Source organism: Meles meles, chromosome 3 (assembly GCF_922984935.1).
Source record: "Meles meles chromosome 3, mMelMel3.1 paternal haplotype, whole genome shotgun sequence".
NCBI classification, from domain to species: Eukaryota; Metazoa; Chordata; class Mammalia; order Carnivora; family Mustelidae; genus Meles; species Meles meles.
Window position 1 is genome coordinate 159,025,246 of NC_060068.1, and position 23,680 is coordinate 159,048,925.

Below are 23,680 nucleotides of genomic sequence, written 5' to 3' on the forward strand. Positions count from 1 at the left end.
AGCAGTAATTGGAAATCTTTGCTTTGGGGGGATGGGGATGGGAATGGGGTGGGGCAGGGATCCGCTGCAGCTGTGCCCAGCAAGGCAATAAGCTCTGGTCTCTAAGAAGAACAAACAGACATAAATCACCTGCACAGATTGTGCAGAGCTGTCCCACAGCATCAGAGGCCAGGGGAGTCCCAAGGCATTCTGAGATGGTATTTTCACGGGGGATTGCTTGGATCGCTGTTCTTCAGCTTTTATTATTACCAGACCACTGATCAATGTCTGCACAAATCCAAGCTTCCTATAGTATAAGCTGTACAGTCTCGGGCACCCAGAAGTTCTCTCTTCCTATCTGTAAATAGAGAAACTACCTACCACCCAGGATTGTAGGGATTGGCAGTGACACAGTTACTCAGCACAGCACTTAGGAGGTAAGAGAAATGGCAACCATTACCCAGGAAGGTACCACTGGGACACCGAAGAAAAATCCTTCTGGAATCAAACAGAGGTGGGGCTTTCTGTTTGTTTCATAGTCCCAGTCCCACATTCCACCACTCTCTTCCTATCACATGAATCATAAAAAGGCAAAACCTGTCTTCTCAGCCTCTGCACCCAGCACTACCTCCTTCAGCACCCACTGAAAGTTTGCTGAATAAATGAATATGTAAATGAACTTATCATTCCAACCATAAGCATGGCTCTTCCTTACCCAGTGCAGCCCTAGCTCCTTCATTCCAGCCGTGCATTCCTAACCTGCAAATTGTTTCCTCTGCCAGAATGACATTCTCACACTTCTGTGTCTGCTGAAATCCCAAAGAGTTAAATGTCACCCATTCTGGGAAGCCTTCTCTGATCACTGGCACCAACATCAGGTTTCTTCTCCTCCATTAATCTTTCTGTAAGTTGCTAATATAACCCTTGTCAGTTTGTATTAAGTTGTAGGAATCATAGTCTTTGCTCACACATTTCCAGTTTGTGAGTTTCTGGAGGAAAGAGAACCTAGGTCTTATTATTCGTGTTCCCAAATCTGGCATGGCATAGTGCACAACCCCTAAAAGCCACTCAATAGAAATTTGCTGAATTAAAAGGAATCATTAAATATACAGATATATATGTTATATGTATTATATGCAGGCATAAATATTATATATAAATATTATTGATGCATATGTAATATTTTCTCATCTGTCTCTTTCAGACATGGCTGTGCTGGCCAGCTTAAAATACTTCTAGTTTCAATCACTTTCATCCGATATTTTCCAGATAGTTTTTGGCAAGTTCTTGCTGCTAAAAATAGCTCAGCTCTCAAAGGGTCAGTCAAATGCATGGAAATTTTCTTTTGCCCTTGCAGTCTTGCCAGTTTAGAAAGCTCACAACTGAGGGCATTTATTTTCCAGTGTTTGAAGATCAAAATGTAAATTTTTCCTGCCCCCTTGTTAAATATTTAGTCACAGATTAGTACTTCTATCCAGGTTGCCATTTTAATTTATTGCTCATAATATACATGATTTGGAGGAAGAGGTTGGATTTAGAAAATCTAAGGCTTAGTTAGGGACAAGAGAAGGTTAAAGTCATGAACCAAGAAAAAAAAATGTATTCTTCTGGACCATAATCTATCAAGGATAGGTAAAAGAATGCAGCGTACTTTAGGGGAGTCCACGGAGATTGCCAAGGGCTGCAGCGGCATTTGGTTTCGCCCTCTGTGAAGAAGAAACACGCCCCACCAGGCAGCTCTAACTGAATTGGGAGTTTCATCACCAACTCAGATGAAATCTCGAAGGTTGCTTCCCATCTTTGCAGCTGCTCTTCCAAGTGTGTTGGGAGGAGAAGGAGTCTTCGTCAACAACTGGCTCAATTCCCTTCCTCCTCCCAGCCTCTGTGGGTTCATTTTATCTCCAAAACAGATTCTAGCTTCCTGTTTACCCAGCTAATTAACCTCCCTTTTTCTCCTCTGGAAATTCCTGGCCACTAACTCTTCCATTCAGGAACTCACATTGGCATGAGCCATCCCCTCCCCAAGGAAGGGTTTAAGAAGAGCAAATAAGGAACACTGACAGTCGAGCATCCATACATTGGATCGTAATTCGGAAAGTGTTTAAAGATCAGCAGAAGATTTGAAAATTCAGATGCCATCAGCCCCTGAGATCGTCATGTACTGAATCTGTAGGACAGCTCTGGTTATTGCGTGTTTAACCTGCGCCCTGTGATTGTGACTTGGGTGGCCCACAGAACATATTCAAAGAAATATTGAAATAGAGTAACTTTAAAAATGGGAGGGAGCCCGAGTTAGATCATACTCTAGTGTTTGGTCATAGCGCTGATGGATTTTATTTTAAACCTTGATGAAAATTTTGTAACATTTATTCCATCTCAGACCATATATTTTTTAGCCAGGATACAAAATGGACCTACAGGTGATGTATCCTGTTTTCAAACACTTGTTCAGGGGAAAGATTTAAATATTTTTCATCCTGTATATATTGAAAAAGATGAGTTTCACTGTGTCCACGAGCATGACATTGGAACTTATGCAAATGTGTTTTGTTGTTTTCAGTGTCATACAATATTATGGCACATGCAGAATTTATGAATTTCTCCTAGGGGACTGCCCCATACAGAGTATACTATCTCTCCTTCTATTTATTTAGGCAGCTAAATCATCCATTTTTTTATCTTTGACTCAGCCTTTCATTTATACTATGTAAGCATGGTTGCCAGGGTAATTTTTTTTTTAATAAAATTTTTGGCAGGAAAGAATGAATTATACACTAGCAAGTACAGACCAGATATTGCTTATTATTTTCACAATTTATATAGATGATGCAATAATTCTGTCCAATGCTGAATTACCCTCTATGCTCAGGGCACCAGTAAAACCAGGCTACTGAAGCAAGAGAGAGGTTCAGCTTTGATTAACATAACCAGTACTGTGCTATCAGCATATCTAAAGAGAAGAGAAGCTATGTTAGTTCCACATATGCATAGGTTTCGTTTTCTAGTTGTTCAGTGTCTTTATTTTGAATTTACACAAGACAGGACATGGGGATCTTCTTGAGGCTTGGGGCTTTGACCATATTGGAATACTCATAAAAGACATTTTCCTTCCAGAAGCTTGTATCCTCCCCCTGTGGCTCTTCTAATTCAGTCAAATCACCGTGCTTCTAAATTGGTAGACTATTTAGGTAAGATATTTCCTAACTCCTCATTTTGTGCACAACACATTCTCATTCCTAACTCCTATCTCCCCTGTTGATTATTCTCCTTGTTCAGTTCTGCTCTACTTGCTTATGAAAAGGCATCATTCTAAGTCAATCATATGCTATTTCTACTCCATCATCAGATACTTCCACTTCCAGATATCTTCATTTAATACTCTCCAAAAAAGCAATTATAAAAATAAACATATTACTAGTCTCTCTCTTGGTTTTGTTGTTGCTGTTGTTGTTGTTGCTGTCGTTTCTTTTCCTTAATTTTATGTTCACTCCTTATTGTCTCTTTTGTCAATCTCAGCACCTGTCTTTACTGGGACAGCTGAAATGGACACGGAAATAAAAGCCAGGCAATGATACCCAGCTTACAAAAGCCACAGATCAGTGCTGTGTTCTGCGGCCAATCACAGTAACTCAGTAAAGTGCGGGGTTACCTAAGGCAAACTTCTCTCAAGTGGGGAAAATAATACCTGCCTCTGAAGATCTCATTAGTTTTTTGAGTCCCCAATGAAATCTAGATGCAAAAATACTTGGAAAAAATCAAAGTTCTCTCCAAATGAGAAAAGTGGAGAGCAATAGCTCTTTGAATGGCAATTTCGGTTTGTCACAGAAAATACATGACTGAGATGATTTGCATTTCATCTCAGTGTACAGTAAGAATCACCAAGGGCAGTAGATAAGGCAGACGATAAATCATCATTAACAACATATTTGCATGATGTATGAATTAGTAGGGCCAGACACAAGAAATGCATCCTGCCTCTCTGCTGGGTTCAGGAGTGATGTACTGGTCAATGAAAGCCACGGAAAGCAGAACCTTTGAATAAACAATACATGGACTTGAAAAAAGTCAGTCATTGTCTATTGGAAAATACATAAGAACAGCTTATTTTTGTTTGTTTTAGCAGATGCTAATAGTGATCTCCTTTCTAATTGCCCATCTGAGTGGGTTCCTCTAAGTCCGCTCTTGAAAAGAGCCCCAGGAATCATGCTCTTGCTTGGTCTTTATTTAAGTCACAAGGTTCTTTTCCTTTCTGGTTAGTAGAAAACCATTAAAAAATATTTAAATGCTCATTTTCTCTATCTGTTAATTTTTTTTCATGAATCCAGGGAGCAGTGAATCCTCTTTTCTGCTTTACTGTGTACTTATCAACAAAGCAAATAACCTAAATTGCTTTTAAATAATTTGTTTTTGCAACTTAGACAATCAGACCACCTGGAAATAGAGAAGAAACAAAAAGATGAAAGCTAACACAAGCTGACAAGAGCTCAGAATTCTAGAGCCCAAAGGAGACTCCGTAGGAATCAACTTGTCCTACTTTGGAAATCTGTCCATCATTTTGGAAATGCTAATTCTGCCTAGTGAATGCCTGATTTTCAGAATCAGGATGATGCATCTCAGGATAATGGGCTCTGAAGACAGAGAGCCCAACTTCAAGGACTGAGGGCATCCGTGTTCCCTTACCATTGAAGGGTGCACACAGATCTCTGTCTCATGCCAGAGTAGAGGAAATATTCTCCACAGAAGACAGCAGACCTATAAATTAATTCCTTATGATAAATTCCAAATGCTCCTTAAAGAATGATATTTTTCTTATTAAAGTCTTTTTAGATTGTACCATCAGTCAGAATGTCACGGGTTTATCAATATTGTATCTCCAGCATGAATTTGCAAGAAAGTGCTTCTAGAGATCAAAAAAGTTCACAGAAAATGGAGTAATACAAAGTGTCGGATAGCAGGGTTTCCCAAAGTTTGCTTCTTTGGCATGCACATATTTTTCTAACAAGGAGTCACAATCTATTCCAAAACCGAGCTTTTTTTTTTTTTTCTGGAGTTGCTAATGGTAAATCTTTTTCTAAAATTAAAGTGAATGGTCCTATAGATATCATTTCATATTAGAGGGTTCTGGTGGGCCCCACCAGGGTGAGGTCAGAGAGGTGCCTGGATACAAAATATAGAGAAGCACTCACTCTTACGGTTGGGTGCTCACTGTCCGGGATGTGCCTAACCCTGGCAATGAGGACCAGCTTAATTATTTTTTTAAGATTTTATTTATTTATTTGCCAGAGAGTGAGTGAGAGAGAAAGAGTTAATATACAAGCAGTGGGAGCTGCAGGGAGAGGGAGAAGCAGGTTCCCTGCTGAGCAAGGATCCCGATGTGGGACTCAATCCCAGGACCCCAGGATCATGACCTGAGCCGAAGGCAAATGCCCAACCAACTGAGCCACCCAGGTATCCCAGGCCCGCCCTAATTTCGTGCCCTAGGCACCACTCTTGTCTTGTCCTAGCCCTGGTTCCTATGCTCGCTGCCCTACCTCCTGCCTCATGGATGACCACACACATGCTGCGGAACACAATGGTCAACACTTCACACACCATTAGCAGAGACAGGTCTGGCCCCACCATGTCCACTTTCTGTTTTGTTTTTTTTTTTTTTTTTTTTTTTTTTAAAGATTTTATTTATTTATTTGACAGAGAGAGAGATCACAAGTAGGCAGAGAGGCAGGCAGAGAGAGAGGAGGAAGCAGGCTCCCTGCGGAGCAGAGAGCCCGATGCGGGGCTCGATCCCAGGACCCTGAGATCATGACCTGCGCCGAAGGCAGCGGCTTAATCCACTGAGCCACCCAGGCGCCCCCACTTTCTGTTTTTTACACCTCAAGGGCGCTGGGGTAAGTTTGAATGCTCAGCAGCCTCCAAGACACATTGGAAGCGTAAATGCGACTTCTTCACTTTTGCATTAGTCCATCCCTACTATGAGCCTTTTTTTAGTGATCTGCCACTTGCCATGCTCTCAGATCTATGATATTCTGCCCCCACTACAATGCAGTTTCCTCTCTCTAGCCAATGGGCTCTCCCAACTAGATCATCAACAAGCATCCCCATTCCCTCACCCTCTTCGCTAAAATGCTTTCCTCCAGACTCTCACCCTCCAGTGAAGACACAGCTTCCCCTGCTGCTCTCTCCGGTGGAGGCTGCTTACTTGGTTACAACAAACATCACCTTACAGCTCAAGGTCAGGAATGGTGTGAGGACCCCATGCTTTGGGTCTTTGGCCTATCGTTTCCATCACTCTCTTATCTAAACTACTTTGTGCCTTGGTTGGACCCACCTGAAAACTCCCTTCCAGGATGCAACTAGCCTTTCCCTGCACCAATGCCTGATGCTGAAGCACTGATGGGAAACCAAACCCAAAACCACACCTGGGTAGACAGCGAATTCCTGGTTGACTATCGCAACAAGTTCTAAACAGTGTCTGCTACTATTTCTCTAGCCAACCTGCTCCCCTATTTATGCAATAAGTGTTTCAAACCTTCCTCACCACGTTAAGTTTCCGACTCCTCCTGCCTTATCCTTGTCTTACCTTCTCTTTATCTTAAGATGACCTTGCTTTCTAATTCTCAGACAAAATCAGTTATGAGATAGGAGCTCTTTTAACTTCTTACTTTCAGATTGAGAGATTTCCCCCAAATCAACATCCACCTTCCTCATCCTTCTTTCAGGGGTCATCTCTCTACTTGGATATCCTGCAGGTGCCTCATACTATGTAAGTATGAACTGAACTTATGCTCTTCCACCCCCAAATTCTCTTCTATTATTAACCATCCTGGTAAATAGAGCTCTAATATTCCCACTTGTCCAAACCCAATGCCTCAGTGTCCCTCACTCTGGTCTCCAAAAAGCACATCCTATCAACTCTTTTTCAAGTACTTGTAGGCTCCTGTCACTCTGGCCCAAGCTACCTTTATCTTTTGTCTAAACCACGGGCTGGCAATTAGTTTTTATTGGAATACAGCCATGATCATTCATTTATGGGTTGTCTATGGCTGCTTGCACTTCAAGGGCAGAATCAAGTAGTTGCCACAAAAACTATATGGCCCACAGAGCAAAAAATATTTACCTTCTGGTCCTTTATAGAGGAAATTTGCCAATCCGACCCTTGTTCTACGCTATTGCCGGAACCTCCTGAAAACACCCCGCACCAAGCCTGGTATTCTGTTTTCAGGCTCATGCCCCTTAGTACAACTGGTCATACTTCAAAAGTCTCCTATCACTGGGGCACCTGGGTGGCTCAGTGGGTTAAGCCTCTGCCTTCGGCTCAGGTCATGATCTTAGGGTCCTGGGATCGAGTCCCGCATCGGGGAGCCTGCTTTCTCCTCTCTCTCCCTGCCTCTCTGCCTACTTGTGATCTCTCTCTCTCTCTCAAATAAATAAATAAAATCTTAAAAAAAAAAAAAAGAGTCTCCTATCACTATGCTTGGAATTTTTCAGTGCAGGAACATCATGCTTGGGATGAAATGCAGTGTCTCTAACCTGGTTTGCTTGGCCCCATGTGATCGGCTCTGTCTACTGGTCATTCTCACTTTGTACCACTCTGCGTCTTGCTTGCCAAACCCAGCAGTGCTGTCTGCCTTTCAGGTTCACGCACTGTCCTTTCATTCTACAGAATCTGGAAAATTTGTTTCCTCTGCCTTGGAGGCTCTTTTTCTTCCTCGATTTGCCCCTCATCCCATTCATCCTTGTTCTTCAGGATTCTGTCTCATCGCCACTTCCTCCAGGAAGACTTCTCTTTCTCCCAGGTTGGGTGCCCTATTTCATGGCACTATGTATTTTTCTGTTAAAGCATTTGTCTCGATTGCTCTTCATTCTTTGTGATTTTTTTTAACATTTGCTTTTTTAAAAAATATATTTTAAAAATATAGACTGTGGGTATTATGGTAGAAAATCTTTGTCTATCTGATTCAGAAATGTAATATTTAATTCTTGACGTAGTGCCTGGCACAAGATAAGTACTCAGGAAATATTTGTTGGATGAATAGCAAAAGCATAATAAGGTGCTCATGGTACTGGGAGGTAATATATACAGACCATTTAGTTAATCGCCCTTATACTGGCAAATTTGTATTATTATGCTTTTACTTTGCTTTGCTGCTGGACTTCCTGATTTAACAACAACAGAAAAGATACCTAAAAAGCATTGCAATCCTGTAACATGTAACATAAATTGTTCTTCAATTGATTTCTTCTGTTTGGCTGTTTATAACAAGCATATTTGACTTTTCATAGTGTGAGACCTCTACAAACCAATGCATCCAATCCTGGGAGCCAAAAGTCATATTCACTAACATGTATTTCCTAGGCTAGATAGTCCCTGCTTGCCCTCCAGAGCTACTTCCCACCATCTATTCTGCTCTGTGCCTCAGGAAGCTGACCTCCTATTGTGTTCCTCCTTGTTTCTTGCCTTCTGGTTAGGGCACCACCAATGGGAGATCAGAAGCAGGAGAGCAAGAAGGCATTGCTCTCTCTGGCTCCGCATTTGGGCTGTGGCTTGACAGCGACTCTGCTCTTCTGCCTGAGCTCCTAGCTCCTATCAGGGAACTGCTCTAACCCATAACTCTTACCAGACCCTTTCTCTGTAGGGATTCCTTTCTCTTGCTTATTCTGGCCTACAGTAATTCCAGCTCCCTGCAGTTGCTAGCCTTGGCATGCTTAATTTTCCCTTTTTGTTTTCCTTAACTTGTCCACACCTTTGTCAATTAAAATCTCCCCAATTATTCCTGTGTGAGTGTGCTGTCTGTTTTCTGATAGGACCCTGACTCATACAATTCCGTTGCCTAAATAAATATAATGAAATCACGTCAAGAGGTTCTCATGTGCTTTTCTAGATCTCTCAGCTACCTCTCAGACAGTCTGCGTGCTTGGCTGATATGAGCTTAGGTGCCAGTCTCCCCATCTCTCAGGGAGACAACAGGAGTCTGGAAGCACTCAAAGTAAGAGATGTATCCACAATTCCAAAGCTTGGTGATGGCGGAGTCAAAGCTCACCTCAATTCTGAACCTTGCACATCAAATTCAGAGCTATATCTTGGCTACTTCCATCCCAGATGACTGCCAGAATCTGAACAGCTAGGATCCTTTATAAATCATTCTTGGTGACAAACCTCTCTGTAGTGAGTCTAATCCAGGTGAACTCTGAAGCTGGTGGGTGTGCAGTTGGCTCTGTGCCCCACTTTGGAGCAGGCCTGGGACGCATTCCCAGATGGCTCTTGGATGCCATTACTTTTTCTGGCTGCATTCCTGGGGGAGGTGGGAAAACACACATAGGTCTCCTAGCTGCAAACCCAAGCAAAGAGCGCATTGTTGTATCTTTAGCAAATGATAGCACACAAACACAGAAAGCCAGAGGAGCAGAAAGACCTATCTACCCAGCTGAACTAATTCACTCTTTGGAGCTAAGGGGCAGCCAGTATAGAAGATTCTCTATCCTCTTCTTAAAAGAAAGTACCCAAGGCTTTGAGCAAATCACAGACAACCCTTCATTTTACCCTCTCAGTTTCCTCCCCCGGAAAATGGAGTTTCCTCCTCTGGAAAATTGGTAGAAAGGGAAGCAATTACCTATTAACATGAGCAAAAATCTCCATGGGCCTTAATTTTAAAGCCTCAAATACAAAACTACTATTGATTTTCCTCTTTGGTGGGGGGCAGAAGGCAGCTCCCATAGATGGGCAGTATGAGTCATAGTTTGAAGCATGGAGTCTGAAACCAGACTGCCTAGGTTTGTATCCCACTTCTGCCACTAACTAGCTGTGTGATCTTGGGAAAGTAACTTAACCGAACTTCTCTGTGCTTCTGTTTCCTTGTCTGTAAAATGGGAATAATGGTAGTATCTCTCTCATATGGTTGACATGAAGATTATATGAGTGACTATAAGCAAAGCATTTTGAATAGAGCGTAGTAAGACTACCTATATAAGGTAGTTGAATAAAGTTGTTTCAGGAATTATCCATGTTTCTTTAGACAGATGCATCTGGAGTATTGAACCGTTCCGTGATTTTTCATCACTTTTTGCTTGGGGCCCAAATAACTTCTAGGGTAAAATAACAGATCCTAGAGAAGCTGGCTAGCTGTGCCAATCATTAGATCAAGGGAATTTGGCTTGTGTCTTAACTGCCGTCAGGGAGAGAATATACCTGGGATGCTACTAATTGAAAAGCACATTCTGATACATGACTCAGCCTGGCAAGCTCATCAGTTATGCCCTCAGAAGAAGGGGGAGCACAGCCTTACCTGATGCAAGACTGATGAGATGTCTTTTAAGCAGGCCATCCATCACTGATAACCAAAGGCCTGATGTGAGTCCTTATCCATCATTCACAAAAAGTATTCTCACTGGGGTCTCTGTCCCACAAGGTAACACATTTTTTGCACTTCTCAGTGGCTGAATTCGTGAGTGCTCTTCTCCTCCTCTCTTCTTAGATTTCCTGTTGGAAGGCAGCAACCAGCCCAGTTTTCCATAAGTAAGCTTTGGTTTTCTCAACTGGCTCCCAACTAAAACACAAGTCCTCTAGGCCGGAGGAGGAGCTCAGTGTCTGTAGCAGGTTCTCCTCCTCTTAGGGAAGTCCTGATGGACTGATGTCTTTGATGAAACCATTTCAGTTCCCCTGAGAAGTCAAGAGTTCATGAGAGTGACTGTCCTTTCGGAGCTCAGTAATATTGGACAATTTTCACTGAGTACTCACTGTTTGCTAGGCACTATGCCAAACACTTTACATAACATTCTCATTTATTCTCAGAATCATCCTATGAGATAGCACAAAAGTTCATTATCTGAATCCTTGGAGCAGCAGTGTCCTATAGAAATGTAACATGAGCCACAAATGTGGCCACACATGTCATTTTGAGTTTTCCAGTAGACACATTATAAAAAATAAAAAGAGGGCACCTGGGTGGCTCAGTGGGTTAAGCCGCTGCCTTCAGCTCAGGTCATGATCTCAGGGTCCTGTGATCGAGCCCCACATCGGGCTCTCTGCTCAGCGGGGAGCCTGCTTCCTCCTCTCTCTCTGCCTGCCTCTCTGCTTACTCGTGATCTCTCTCTGTCAAATAAATAAATCTTTAAAAAAAATAAAAAATAAAATAAAATAAAATAAATAAAAAGTAAAAAGAAACAAGAGGAGCTCATTTTCATGATATGTTTTAACCCTATGTATTTTAAAATTGGCATTTCGACATGCAATCCATATAAAAGCTATTAATGAGATATATTACATTCTGCTTTTTGTACTAAGTATTCAAAATCCAAATTCCAATGAATAAATGTAGAAAGAATGAGGGGAATAAGAAATCATCATGTGTCAAACAGCACAGTAATAATAGTTGCATGCAAGTTCCATCTATGAATGCTAAAATTGGAGAATGAGAATTTGAGGAAAAATGGGGTATTTGCAAACTCTGAACTCTCTCTCAAGTTTTTATTAACCTCAAAGGAAGAAACAGTAAATTTGTAGTGGAGAAACTCTGCAAACGTCATCTCCACAGTGAGCAGAATTAACATCATCACACAAGGACATATCAATATCATGTACCTCAAATAGGATGTTCAGAGAAGATCTCACTTTTGAGAGCTTACCAAAAATCTATAACCTCAGTATAATTGTGGGAAAGCATCAGAAGTGTCTCAAATTGAGAATCAGCATATAAAATAACTGGTTAATACTTTTCCAAAATGTCAAGATCATAAAAGAGAAAGAAAGAACAAGGAACTCTCACAGATTGGGGGGTGTGGATCAAGGAGGTAAACGATCAGTGCAATGGGGGGGGCAGGGCTGGATCAGATCCTGATGCAGAAAAACGACATCAGTGAAAAAAAACGGTACAATTTGAATAAGGTGTATACTTCATTTAAAAAATCATGTGCCAGCGGTGCCTGTGTGGCTCAGAGGGTTAAGCCTCTGCCTTTGGCTCAGGTAGTGATCTCAGGCTCCCGGGACGGAGCCCTGAATCGGGCTGTCTGCTCAACAGGGAGCCTGCTTCTCCCTCTCTCTGCCCACTTGTGATTTCTGTCAAATAAATAAATAAAATCTTAAAAAAAAATCATGTGCCAGTGTTGTTCATTTCATGGTTTTGACTGTTTATCCTAGTTATGTAAGTTGTTCACATCAGGAGGAATCTGGGTAATACAGTAACTCTGTACTCCTTCTGCAATTTTTCTGTGAGTTCACAACTATTTCAAAATAAAAAAATAAGAGAATATAGTGCACTGCAAATAAAAATACAAATACCTCTGAACTTATTTCAAAAGTTATTTCAAAACTTATTTCAAAAGATTCAAGAGTCTATGAAGCTGGTGAAAGTATTGAAATATTGCTTAAAACTGCATGAAAAACCATTGACAAACTAGGTAAAACAGTTAACATTTGGAGAAGAGAAATCAACAAGGATGGTAACAGGATGTGGGTTTCAAAAAACAATGACTTAAATGTCAAGGAATTATGAAGAATCCTTGGAAAAACGAATGGAGCTTTCTAGCATGTTTGCCAAAAAATTTCTACTATAAAATCATACATTAAATGAAAGCTGTTTATCATGCCACATATCATTTTAGTTTAAAAATTATGCCAAAATAGCCACATGAAATCAATCCGTGTTCATTCTAAGAATGAACACATAGTTGCAATTATAACCTATGCTCTATTGAATAAGAAACAATTTTATTTTTATAATTTGTAGCTCTATTTTCTTAGATTAAAAAAGCCTCACTTACATTTTTAGTTCACCTTAAATGGCTTGACTTTGATCTCTTCTAGCTTCAATTATCCTTGTATCATGTGCACTTCCCATCATTTACTAGGCGATCCACGCGGTAAGCAATACGCATTCTGCATTGTCCCTAGTGAGGAGCTCTCTGTTTCCATTACCTGATCAAACTTCCTCCAAGTTATCCAAAACAAGTTTCATGACCTCTGTAAGGACAAGGCACTCTGGAATGTTCTATTTTCTATCACTCTTCATGAATTTATTGCGGACGGGGCAACTCCATAAATGAACAGAGGACAAAGAAGAGAATGCACGTGCATGAGCACATGAACTTGATCGGCCGTGTCTGTGTGGCGTCTGTGAGATATCTACCTTTGATCTCCAAGAACTGTCGACCTGCTAAAGAAGACACTTAGTTTTAAATAAACCCACTGATTATTAACACAAAAACTAAACCATAGCCAATGAAACCATTCAAAGTGCTTGCACTCTTCAAAATGATGGGCTGTGATATTTAAAATGAGACTGGAAGAGGCTAGAAAGACTGAAGAAAGGAGACATATATCATCTAAAAAGAGCTTCCTACATTTGACTCCATCAATAGCAAATGATATGGACAGAAGACAACTAAGTTACAGTGAAGGGTAAGAGGATGCAAGTGCAGAATGGGTGGAAGAAATTCGGAGAAGCCAAGTGAGAAAATATTCTCCAATGGGCCCCTAATATCCGGAGCAAGCGTTGCTTTAGAGTGAAGCGCACACGCATGTGTGTGCACACACACACACACACACAGGTACTCCCACATGACTGAAACTTAGATGACATCGGTGAGGTCATTATTAAAATGCAATATAGTAAATTAACAGATTGTCTCTGGCCCCCATCACACCTGAGGCTGTTTTGGAGAAAAGCTCTCAGTCTCCAAGAACGAAACAGGGCATGACCATTTTCTCCAAGTGTCCATGCTGGCGCATGGAGATTCAAATGGATTCATCTTTATCCCAAAATGACTGTCAAGACAACTGAAAATTGGCCAGTCTTCTAGCAACCTATTGTGCTAACAGTTGGAGAGGCGCCACACCTGGGCCAGGCCAATGTCAGAAACCCGGACAGAGACAGTAGGGGAGTGGCTTCCTGATGAGCGTATCAGCAAAGTCAAAACCTTTGTGGTCCAATCTTTTGCAAAAAGAGTGGGTCACTTCCTGTTGGCCCTAGGTGGGCTGAAATCCTGGTGAGGCCTCTCTCATCCAAATCACAGTGCTCATGTGAGTTTACCAAGGTAAAGAAGGGATGGGTGAGGACAGGGTGGGGAGAGGTGTGATGACCCTTTCTTGATCTAGCCCTCACAACACCCATAAGTTTTGTTAATTCTTCACAGACCTTCTGGAGATTTCTTTCTCTGGGCATCCTGCCTCTGGTTCCTCAAATTGAGCGGTAAGTGGATTCCTCAGTGCATGGCTTCCTACAGTCCCCCTGCAGGGCTAGTGCTCGGCTCTTAACCCTCTTTGGCAATTGCCTTAAGGCAAATAAAGATCCAGGCTCCTTGCCCAATTCAGGACAACTCTGCAGAGTCATTTCAGTTTCGGATTTCCTCATGGGTCTGGCCAAGGCCTCTGTTAAAATTGTATCACAGACCAACTCCACCCTCTGCCCACTTGGGCTTTCTTCCCTTCCTTCTGCAGATGTTGATCCCAGCATCCCTCCCTTATCAACTAACTGTGCACAAATCTACAACTCAGAGTCTGCTTCCTAGAAGACCCCACTCACAGCACATTCCCTTCTCTGTTTCACTATCCCCTGCCTGCCACCATGGCCCTCTTGTCAACCAATCCTTGGCTTTGTTGGCTTTTCTTCCCTACACTGACTTCCCAGGGCCACTGATCCTGAGTACTTGGTCCCTGTGGCCTCCAGTTACCAGGGAAAAGTCCCCCATCCCTCTATGCATGATTAGCCACCTCACTCTGCCAAAGGGAAGAAAGATCTGGCCTGCTGCCACCGTACATATCCATCCAGAGCCAACGTGAACTTCGTCTTTCTTGAGACTCAACCCATTCCACGACTCTCATTTTACTGGAAGGCAGGAAATACTGACTAGTCATTCCTGGGCCAAAGTTTCACCAAGTCTTAGGCAACTTCCCTTGTATGTATTTGGCCAAGATGCCTTCCTCCTCACCTGAGCAACAGTGTCAAGTAAGCACAGCAGACCCGAGCCGTGGGTCCTCTGTTCTTGCCTAACTGTAGCAGCTGCTCGTGCCTGGAGGGGTGTCAGAGGAGAACCTTGCAACTGTGTTGCATTTGCCAGGATCAGTTCTAATGAGGATAAAAGAGAGCAAACAGGGCCGGAGAAACTATGTTCTCAGTCTTCTACCCTGTGGAAATTCTGGGAGTCAGAACGCCATGGATACAAGAACAGAACTCAAGAAGCAGGAGAGGCTAGATGGTCACTGAGCAGAGGGCAGTCTGCGCGAGAGAGGGGAGGTGAGGGCAGCCTCTGAGCAGAGGGGAGGTGAGGGCAGCCTCTGAGCAGAGGGGAGGTGAGGGCAGCTCTGAGCAGAGAGGTAGGGAAGGGAATGCTGTAGGTGGGGGGAGGGGGATGGTAGGTCAGTAAGATGAGCTGTGGGCTAGGTCAGGTGGTTTGGTAACCAAAGCCACAAAACAGTGTCTTTCTTTCTCTGCTCCCCCCAACCCCAATCCTCTGAGGAATTCTGCAACTCCTCAGAGGCACTCTAAATACAAAGAACTCCACAGACCTTCCAAACGCGAAACAAGGTGCTTGTTACTGACAGCCTCAGCCAAGATGCCACCTTCTCGTGTCACCCAGTTGTCGGCGTATCAGTGGTCTCAAACATGAGATGCAGAGCCCTGACACGCTCCATTGTCCCTGCTGGAAGTCGAGAGACGTCTCCCACTCCCCGTGGGGATTAGCGGGCCCCAAGTTGTTTTCCTGTGAGCTACACAAGGCCAAGTCCCGGCTCTCTGGCAGCCCCCCAGCTGCAAACAGCCCAGCACACCAGGCCAGGGGAATCATGCCCACAGCTCCCACCAAGACCAAGGAATACAGCACCGCAGTTTGCTTTTGGTTCTCTCAAAAAATAACCTTGGGATTTTCTTGCCCCTGAACTTTGAGAGAGCTACTAGAAGAAGAGTGAAATGATGGAAGTTGCCAAGGCTGAGAGCCCTCCTAGGAAGGGACAAAGGAGCAGCTCTTGAGGCTGGAGGCGTGGAGGGCGGCAGGACCCAGGCGCAGGCTGAAGCAGGGATCCTGGCTTTCCCCGGGGCCCTCAGTGTGCTGTTTGATTGTGTGGCTGTGCGCTTTACAACATTCACTGACGCTGGTGCTCGTGAGATCGTCCCACAGAGGATCATGCATGCACTAAGGGCCTTGGCTGAGGCTGATACTAGTCTATTAATTAAAAATTAAGGCTCCCTCAAGGAAAACTACTGACCCAGAAACTAAGACAAGCACAGCAGTGGGGGACGGGGGGGGGGGGGGGCAATTTCTTCCTCTGCTTGTCCATTTCCTATAACAGTCTTTCAGAGTGTTTTCTGTGCCCATTGTTTCCACATGAGAGCCCTGTCAGGGATTTAAAACACACGCAGAAAAGGAGGAAAGAAGTAATCTATGTGGAGATGTTCAAATCAATAATTGTAGGCCAGTGGTAATTGCTAAGAATTATTGCAGTCTGAAGATATAAGTGGTAATGCCTCGTAAACTAAAATGATCTTGTGAAGGAGTTTTCCACGTTAGGTAGAGGGTGGGAGGGGGTACCATGTTGAAGCCCGAGAAAGGTTGTCAGAGCACACAGCAACTTGGAATGGGGCCCCTTGCTTCAGCTCTTTTTCCAGGGCAATTTCCTACTTATACAGAGTGAAGCTGGGTTAGTGGTACAGGTATTGTTTAGTTTATCAAGCTGGCTTGGTAGTTAGTGGTCTAGGACTCTTCAGTCAAGCAGAGCAGTGAGTTAAAAAGAAAAGTCTTATGTAACAGAGCATGGGGAACTAGTTCTTCTCATTGACTAGAGCACATTCCCTGAACTTCACATTCCTGGCTGAGTTGGGTTGGCGGAAGTGGAAGCCGGTGGGTGCTGCAGACACTCCGGAAGCCCCCAGCAGGCTCACCCATAAAACAGAGGGTGGGGTCTAATTCCCCGGTACCCTCACAAACACACACACAGGCAGCCAGCTGTCAATCAAGAACTTCCTGCAGAGGCCTCGCTCTCTCCTCTCCTCCGTGCCATAAGAACCTTGGGACTGACTCAACAGAGCCGAACTTCCAAAATGAGTGAAAACTTAATGAATGTCCTTCATTTTCCACATGGCTGGCAGTACTCGGGCAGTGATTAGACACATCAAAATCACTCTCATCCGGTTAAACAGAAAAATTCTCTTTCCTGCCCCTATGTGCAGAGTGAGACCTCTTGAGTTGGCAAGAAGTAGGTCTTCCAATGGAGTATTAATAGCTAAACATGGTGATTGTTGCCCACCCTCTGTGTGTGAGCCAAGTAGTTAGACCAGCTCTCTGCTTTATGCCCTGGGAACATTTCAGGGTCTTTAATCCAACCTCTGCAAGGTGCTTTGTATATGCCAGGCACTGAACTAGGAATGAGGGTGCAAACCAAGAAGGCCCTAAATTCTGCCACAAGGTAGGTAGTAGCCCCACCGGCACAAATGGGACTCTTCCATACCAAAGGGTGGCCCAGCGGGTTGCAAGGGTAGCCACAGACCAAGTGTAGAAGCAGCCATGTTACCTGATGGACCCTGAGGGCAGACTTCTCCATCCTCGAAGTCTTTGCTCACTGCTATAGAACAGTGTAGAATGACCGAGATCGGAGCAATCCTCAACTCCTCACTGAATGTGTGGTCATGAGCAAAATCCCTTATTCTCCCTGAGCCAGCCGTTCTTCATCTATAAAAAGAAGGTGAAAAATATCCAGGGCCCCATACCAGGACCGAGTATGGAGAACTGTTTTTAACACTGTGCAAGCTCAGTATAACTAGTTTTATGATCTAGATTCATCACTTGAATAGATCCTGTCATTTAATACATGTCTGGTCCCTGGACAAGCACTTTTTATAACATTTTCCACACAGATAAATACCAAGGGCAGACAGGTTGGGAGCCCCATTACGAGGGTTTTGAATATCCCTCTTCTTGCCCCTCTCTTAATCTAAATGGGGCCCATGCTTGCTTCCTCAGATAGCAAGGTGAGTACAGACACTCAGGGTACATTTTCACCTGACATAGCAGAGATCTGACCTTACGCAGTGACTTAGTGCCACTTCTTACATCTTTTTCCTCAGTCACAGATATCCCCACCCCTGACAGGAACAAAGACATAGAATTACATGCTTTCATCTCTTCTGGTATTTTGTTTTATTTCGCTGCTTGTATTTAGGTGCAGCTTAAGATTTTCACGTTGTGTGATTTGTTTTCCATCTTCAGTGAGGGGTGGTGAGCAGGGCTCGAAAGAAAAGTATTCGCATTGTTTAATAACACCAGCCAACCGTGGCGGTCTAATACGAGCTCTCACACACATGCACAACTTTAAATACCATAAATGATTTCTTAACAATCAGGCCATAATTTATACATCCAAATGAATGTTTTCCTTCCAGAAATATCTGAAGGGAAAAAAATTTGATGTTGTTTTTAAAATGTTCTGAAGAGGACTCATCCAAGAAAGCTATTTTTAAGTTTGTCAGTTTGAAAGTACTAATTCGAGTATGGCTATTAAAATCAGTCACCTTATTTTATTCTTCAGCCTCATGTACATCTCTGTCTTTTGTTAATATTCAAAATATTTAACAATTGGTACAGTCAGTGCACCCACCAGTTGGAACAGACCCAGCCAGAAGACTGAGCGAGGGGTTGCTGGCTGGCTCTCAGGCAGTAAAGTAGATAAAAGGATTCACATGCCTTGAGTCAGCTGGAATATTTAAATCCTAGTCCTACAGATGGAGGACAAATCTCATCTTCAAGTACTCTTGATCTTAAACTACACGGTAAACTCAGATGAACTGGGGCAGGGATAAGATCATTCAGGGAACAAATAGTTCCCAGTGAGAGTTCTTGTTTCCATCCAGAGAAAAATCAATCTGAGGGTTTAGGATCTTTTTAGATATTACAGATTTATTTAAGCTTATTACCCTACCCATAATGAACTTTTGCAATGATAGGTTTTCATAATGTTGATACAAAGATGACTGCTTTCTCCTGGGCAGGTCTACCTAACATAAATGTTCACTAAGCAATTTAGCCAAAACCCAAGATGTGGCTTCTATTTCTCTAAGTAATTACATTGGTATAAACTTCATTTAGTGGATCTAGTTGCATTTTGTTCCAGATCACTGGTCCTCACAATTAACCAGTCAGCTCTACACATGCTCTTTTGAAAGACAAGTCTATCCAGCTCTTCCTGACATTGAGCCAAGGTTCTCTTTTGCCATAACCTTTGCCCTCCTTTGCTGGGCCAAAACAATTGACTCACCTATTTGGTGTTTCATATCCCAGATGTTTCAAGATTTTAAGAATCTACTTCCCATCTAGCACTTCGTTCTTTCTTGTACTTGCTTCAAGTCCTTCCTTCAGCTGGTTTGTCTGGAAGTAGCAAGTTTAGGGGCTGTTTCAACACAGGATGATGACCAAGATTAAAACAATAATATTACAGCCTCGGATCTAATAACATATCAAAATATTCTTGTTGCTCTTTCTTTGTTGTAAAGTCAACATTAAATAAAAGACAACTTATCCACAATCCCTAGACAATCTCCTTTTATATGTATTCATGTCACTTTCAATTTTATGTCTCTGTTATTGCATTTTTTACAATACATAGTAATTATTTGTTCATCTTCCAGAATACAAATTCCTCAAAGGTAGTGTAGGTGTCTTATTGATCTGTTTTCCCCCACCACATAACACAGGGCCTGGCATGTCATATGTATTATAAATATGGGAGTGTATATGTGTGTGTTTGAAAGAGAGAACTTGGGGTGCCTGGATGGTACGGTTGTTTGAGTGCCTGAGTCTTGGTTTCAGCTTAGGTCGTGGTCTTGGGTCATGAGATCAAGCCTCCGCATCAGGCTTGCTACACAGCGTGGAGTCTGCTGAGGTTTATTTCTTCTTCTTCCTCTGCCTAGAATCCCTGCACTCTCTCTCTCTCCCTCTCTCTCTCTAACAAATAAATATTTTTTAAAAATGAGACAGAGAGAGAGAGAGAATCTCAAGTCACTGTGGTACTTTTGTGCAAATCATTCATTGATGGTGAACCAACTGGCCTGGCTGATGTTTTCATAAAGGAGGTAGCTCATACTATGAGATAAGATTAGGTAACCCAAAGGAGTTTCTACTGACTCCTTAACACTATCAGAGACACGTAACCACTATGAAGATAAGGATTCAAGTATTTACTGCATTCCAAAGGCAGTCCCAGCCTTTATTATTATTCTAAGAGCTACATGGAGACTATAAAATACTCAGATTTATACCACACACAAAATATAAGTTAACTTGTTGGACCATTTTAAAATCCAATCCAAGTATCCCTGAGAAATTCATTAACTGTTCATGAGTACAGAAGAGACTTCCAGGCACCAAGCCATTCTATCTTCTGTGGGGTCACCTTTACTCCCATCTTGTGCCTGGTGACTATTTATCACTTGGTCTTATCTTAATCAACATCTCCATAAACCTGGATTAAACAACTATTGACATTAGCCAGCAGTGCTTGCTCCTAAATTACTTTGTGATTTTTGTAACTGAACTCTACCTTTTTATTTTATTTATGATGATTCCCAAGAGTTCAGATTTTTGTACAAATTTGAAAGTTAGTTCTTAACCCCAAGGCCTTAAGGCCTTTAACTTTAGGATTCCTTCTTGTCTTGTCTGCCTCTCTGGATTTTTATCACACGGAATGTCGCTTAAGTAGGAGTAAGGCATGCATTCACTGGGGTTGAATGGCTTTGTAGAATGCTGCTCTGGTTAGATGTGTCACACTGGTGGGCAAATGTCACATCCTTGCCTAGTTATGGTCAGATCAAAACTAATCACCTGTCATCTATACTTTTTCAGCAAAGAGAATATTTCTTTGCTAATAGCTAGTGCTGCCTTTCTGTTCTTCCTTTCAACCATCAAACTACATTACATATTCCAAATAACATGTTTCAACCTAATATAACTATTGCATGAAAGGGAATTCCACAAAATTGAAAGGGGAAAAATAGACTGAAAACTATGAGTAATATACATTTAGCAGGGAATATAACTCTTGGAAGCTGCCTAAGCCAATTTTTTAACCTTACTCAATTCCATGAATAATTTAAAAACACAAAGAGCAGAGTACTTGGCACAAAAGGTATAGGATAAATATTTATCCAATGATTGCATGAATACTTCTGCACTTAAAAATAAATCTCCATATTTACTAATTAATTTCCATTTGGGTAAGCATCACACAATTTAAAGGCATAAACCCATAGTGGCCAATTCAGAAATGTTTTATTCTATAGTGATAATTACCACTCCCTTGAAATATCAGAATCCCACATGAATGGCTTAAAAGGCCTACAAAGTTCACTTGATTTTCATGTATAGTATCCGGGCTGACCAATAGCACTTCCTGTAATGTTAGAAATGGACTAGATCTGCTCTGTCCACTACAGAAGCCACAAGCCACATGTGGATACTTAGCACTTGAAATGTGGCTAGTGGAATGAATCAATTGAATTTTAAATTTTATTTAATTTTAATTAAAATCTAAGTAGCCGCATGTGGCTAGTGACTACTACATTGGAACGCAGGAGTCTAGAAAAAGATCAGAAAAACAAAATTTAAGACATGGGAGAACACATTTAAAGGGATTCTTATATGTCTTCACCATTTTTGCTCTCCTATGGGGGTGACAGTTTATTCATTTATCTTGACTTCCTTTATTATGATCATTTTTAAAATTTTGTAGCTTTAAGGATGGTTAATGCTGTTCCATCAACCAATTCTTTGCTCTGTGGTTCTTAAACTTGGCTGTGCATCAGGATCAACCCCAGAGATGCGAGTCAGCAAGTCTGGGGAGGGGACTGGGCATCTGTGTTTTTTAAGCTCCACAGATGATTCCGATCTGCAGCCAGGCTTGGGAACGACTCCTTTACACCAGAGATCCCAAACCAGCAGCCCTGGGGCCAAATACACCCTCAAAACATATGTGCATCCCACACAGTGTTTTAAAATGTTTTGAATTAGTTGCCAACTTCTACAATTGTATTTTTTTTTTAATCCCCAAAAAAATGGAGTTGAGTAAAGGCTGCCCCCTTTGGATATAGAACACAATTTCTTTGGTCCAGTACTACTTGTCTAGCTCATGCTGGCCCAGCTCCTAAAAAACATTGAGTTTAAGACCCCTTTCTTATCCCATATCTATGTAATACTTGCCAAAGCAGGCAGAAATTCCTTTATATCAATGTACCATTCCTAGGAGGGAGTACCAAATATTTTATCATGGAGCTGCTTTTAATCATTCTGCCAAGCTCAAGAAGATTATCCCATCATCTTGTAAAACTCCAAATAAGTATGATGAAATTCTCAAAAAGAGAATGGGTCCCAACCCAGGACCATGAGGTTAATACTATTGAGGGGCAAATCATTAAATTCAGGGAAAAGATGGTCTTACTTTTCATGGCTTATACCCTGAACTCTCTCACCTAAAGCACCATAAGGCAAGCCAACAAGACTGTCAGGGAGGGCATCTTTGTAATAAACTCTTATCTCTATTTTGAAAAAATCTTTTTATGGCTCTCCCATCCTTCATCTAGTTTCCTTTTCAATACATTTGTATTCAGCCATGGTTTCTCAACATTAAAAATAGCTGATCACATTTGTTTATCTTTCTCCCTCTTGAGAATCCCCTATAATAATAGCTAATAAAAGAAAATATGTAAGCCCAAACAATGAGATAAAAGTGGAAGGGCCATTGATGAAAACTAGGTAGAGGAGTGCTAATTAATTTAGAAGGACACAGGAAGGCTTAGCTTCAGAGGATTTGTGGAAACAATAGATCTTCCCAGAAAAATGTATGCATGTCAGACATTCTGCAACAAATTTTAGGGGTTTCATGGGTCCCTGAATCCCATCATCCACTGATTCCTAGTGGGAAAAGTCTTCAACCTGAAATACGACATACTACTTGATAAATACACTGGATACAAAGCATCAAAATATCAGCCACAGTTTTGCCAAGTGAAGCATAATTTTGGATCAAAGACCAATTAGGTTTTATTACTAACCAAAGGGAAACTAGCCTGGCACACCATTAGGCTTTAGGTAATATGCAAGGAGTAAATAGTCCCACTCCCGGGATCATGTTGAACTGTCCTCTAGAACGTGTAGCTGAAGGCACAGAGGATTTCTCAGCATACAATAAATACGTGACATTTGAATTTTTAAACAAATCCTTAGGAACATCCATGACAAGACTGAGACATTTCCTGAAATCGCAACCATTGGAAACAGTCGCTTGATGCCTTAGCCTGGTCGGTTCCACTGAGTCAGAGCCCACTATTTTGCTCCTTTTTTTCCTCCCCCAAGTAGCAATTGGTTCTTTCACCAAAGTGATAAATTAGGACATAAGCATGCAATAGGAAACAATCTTGTTTTCTGATCTGAAACCCCTGCCCTTCCATCCTCGTGTATTTCCACATGTGACCGGCATCGAAGAAAAGTGAAGAAGCTGTTTGGTTTTGGTTTTGATTTTCTACAGGATGGCTTGCAGTTTTGTTTCAGCCACTTGAGAATGTTTAGATGGTTGGCACATTTTGATTTCTTCCCCAAGTTATGCAACAGATAGCGCTCAAAATCTTCACGGGCTGATCCTTCTCCTTTTTTGCGTTCTGCAGATGCGCTCTCCACCCTGCTCTAGGCCCCTGGGAGGCTGACCGCTGTGAACCATGTCTCCCAGGCCCCCCTG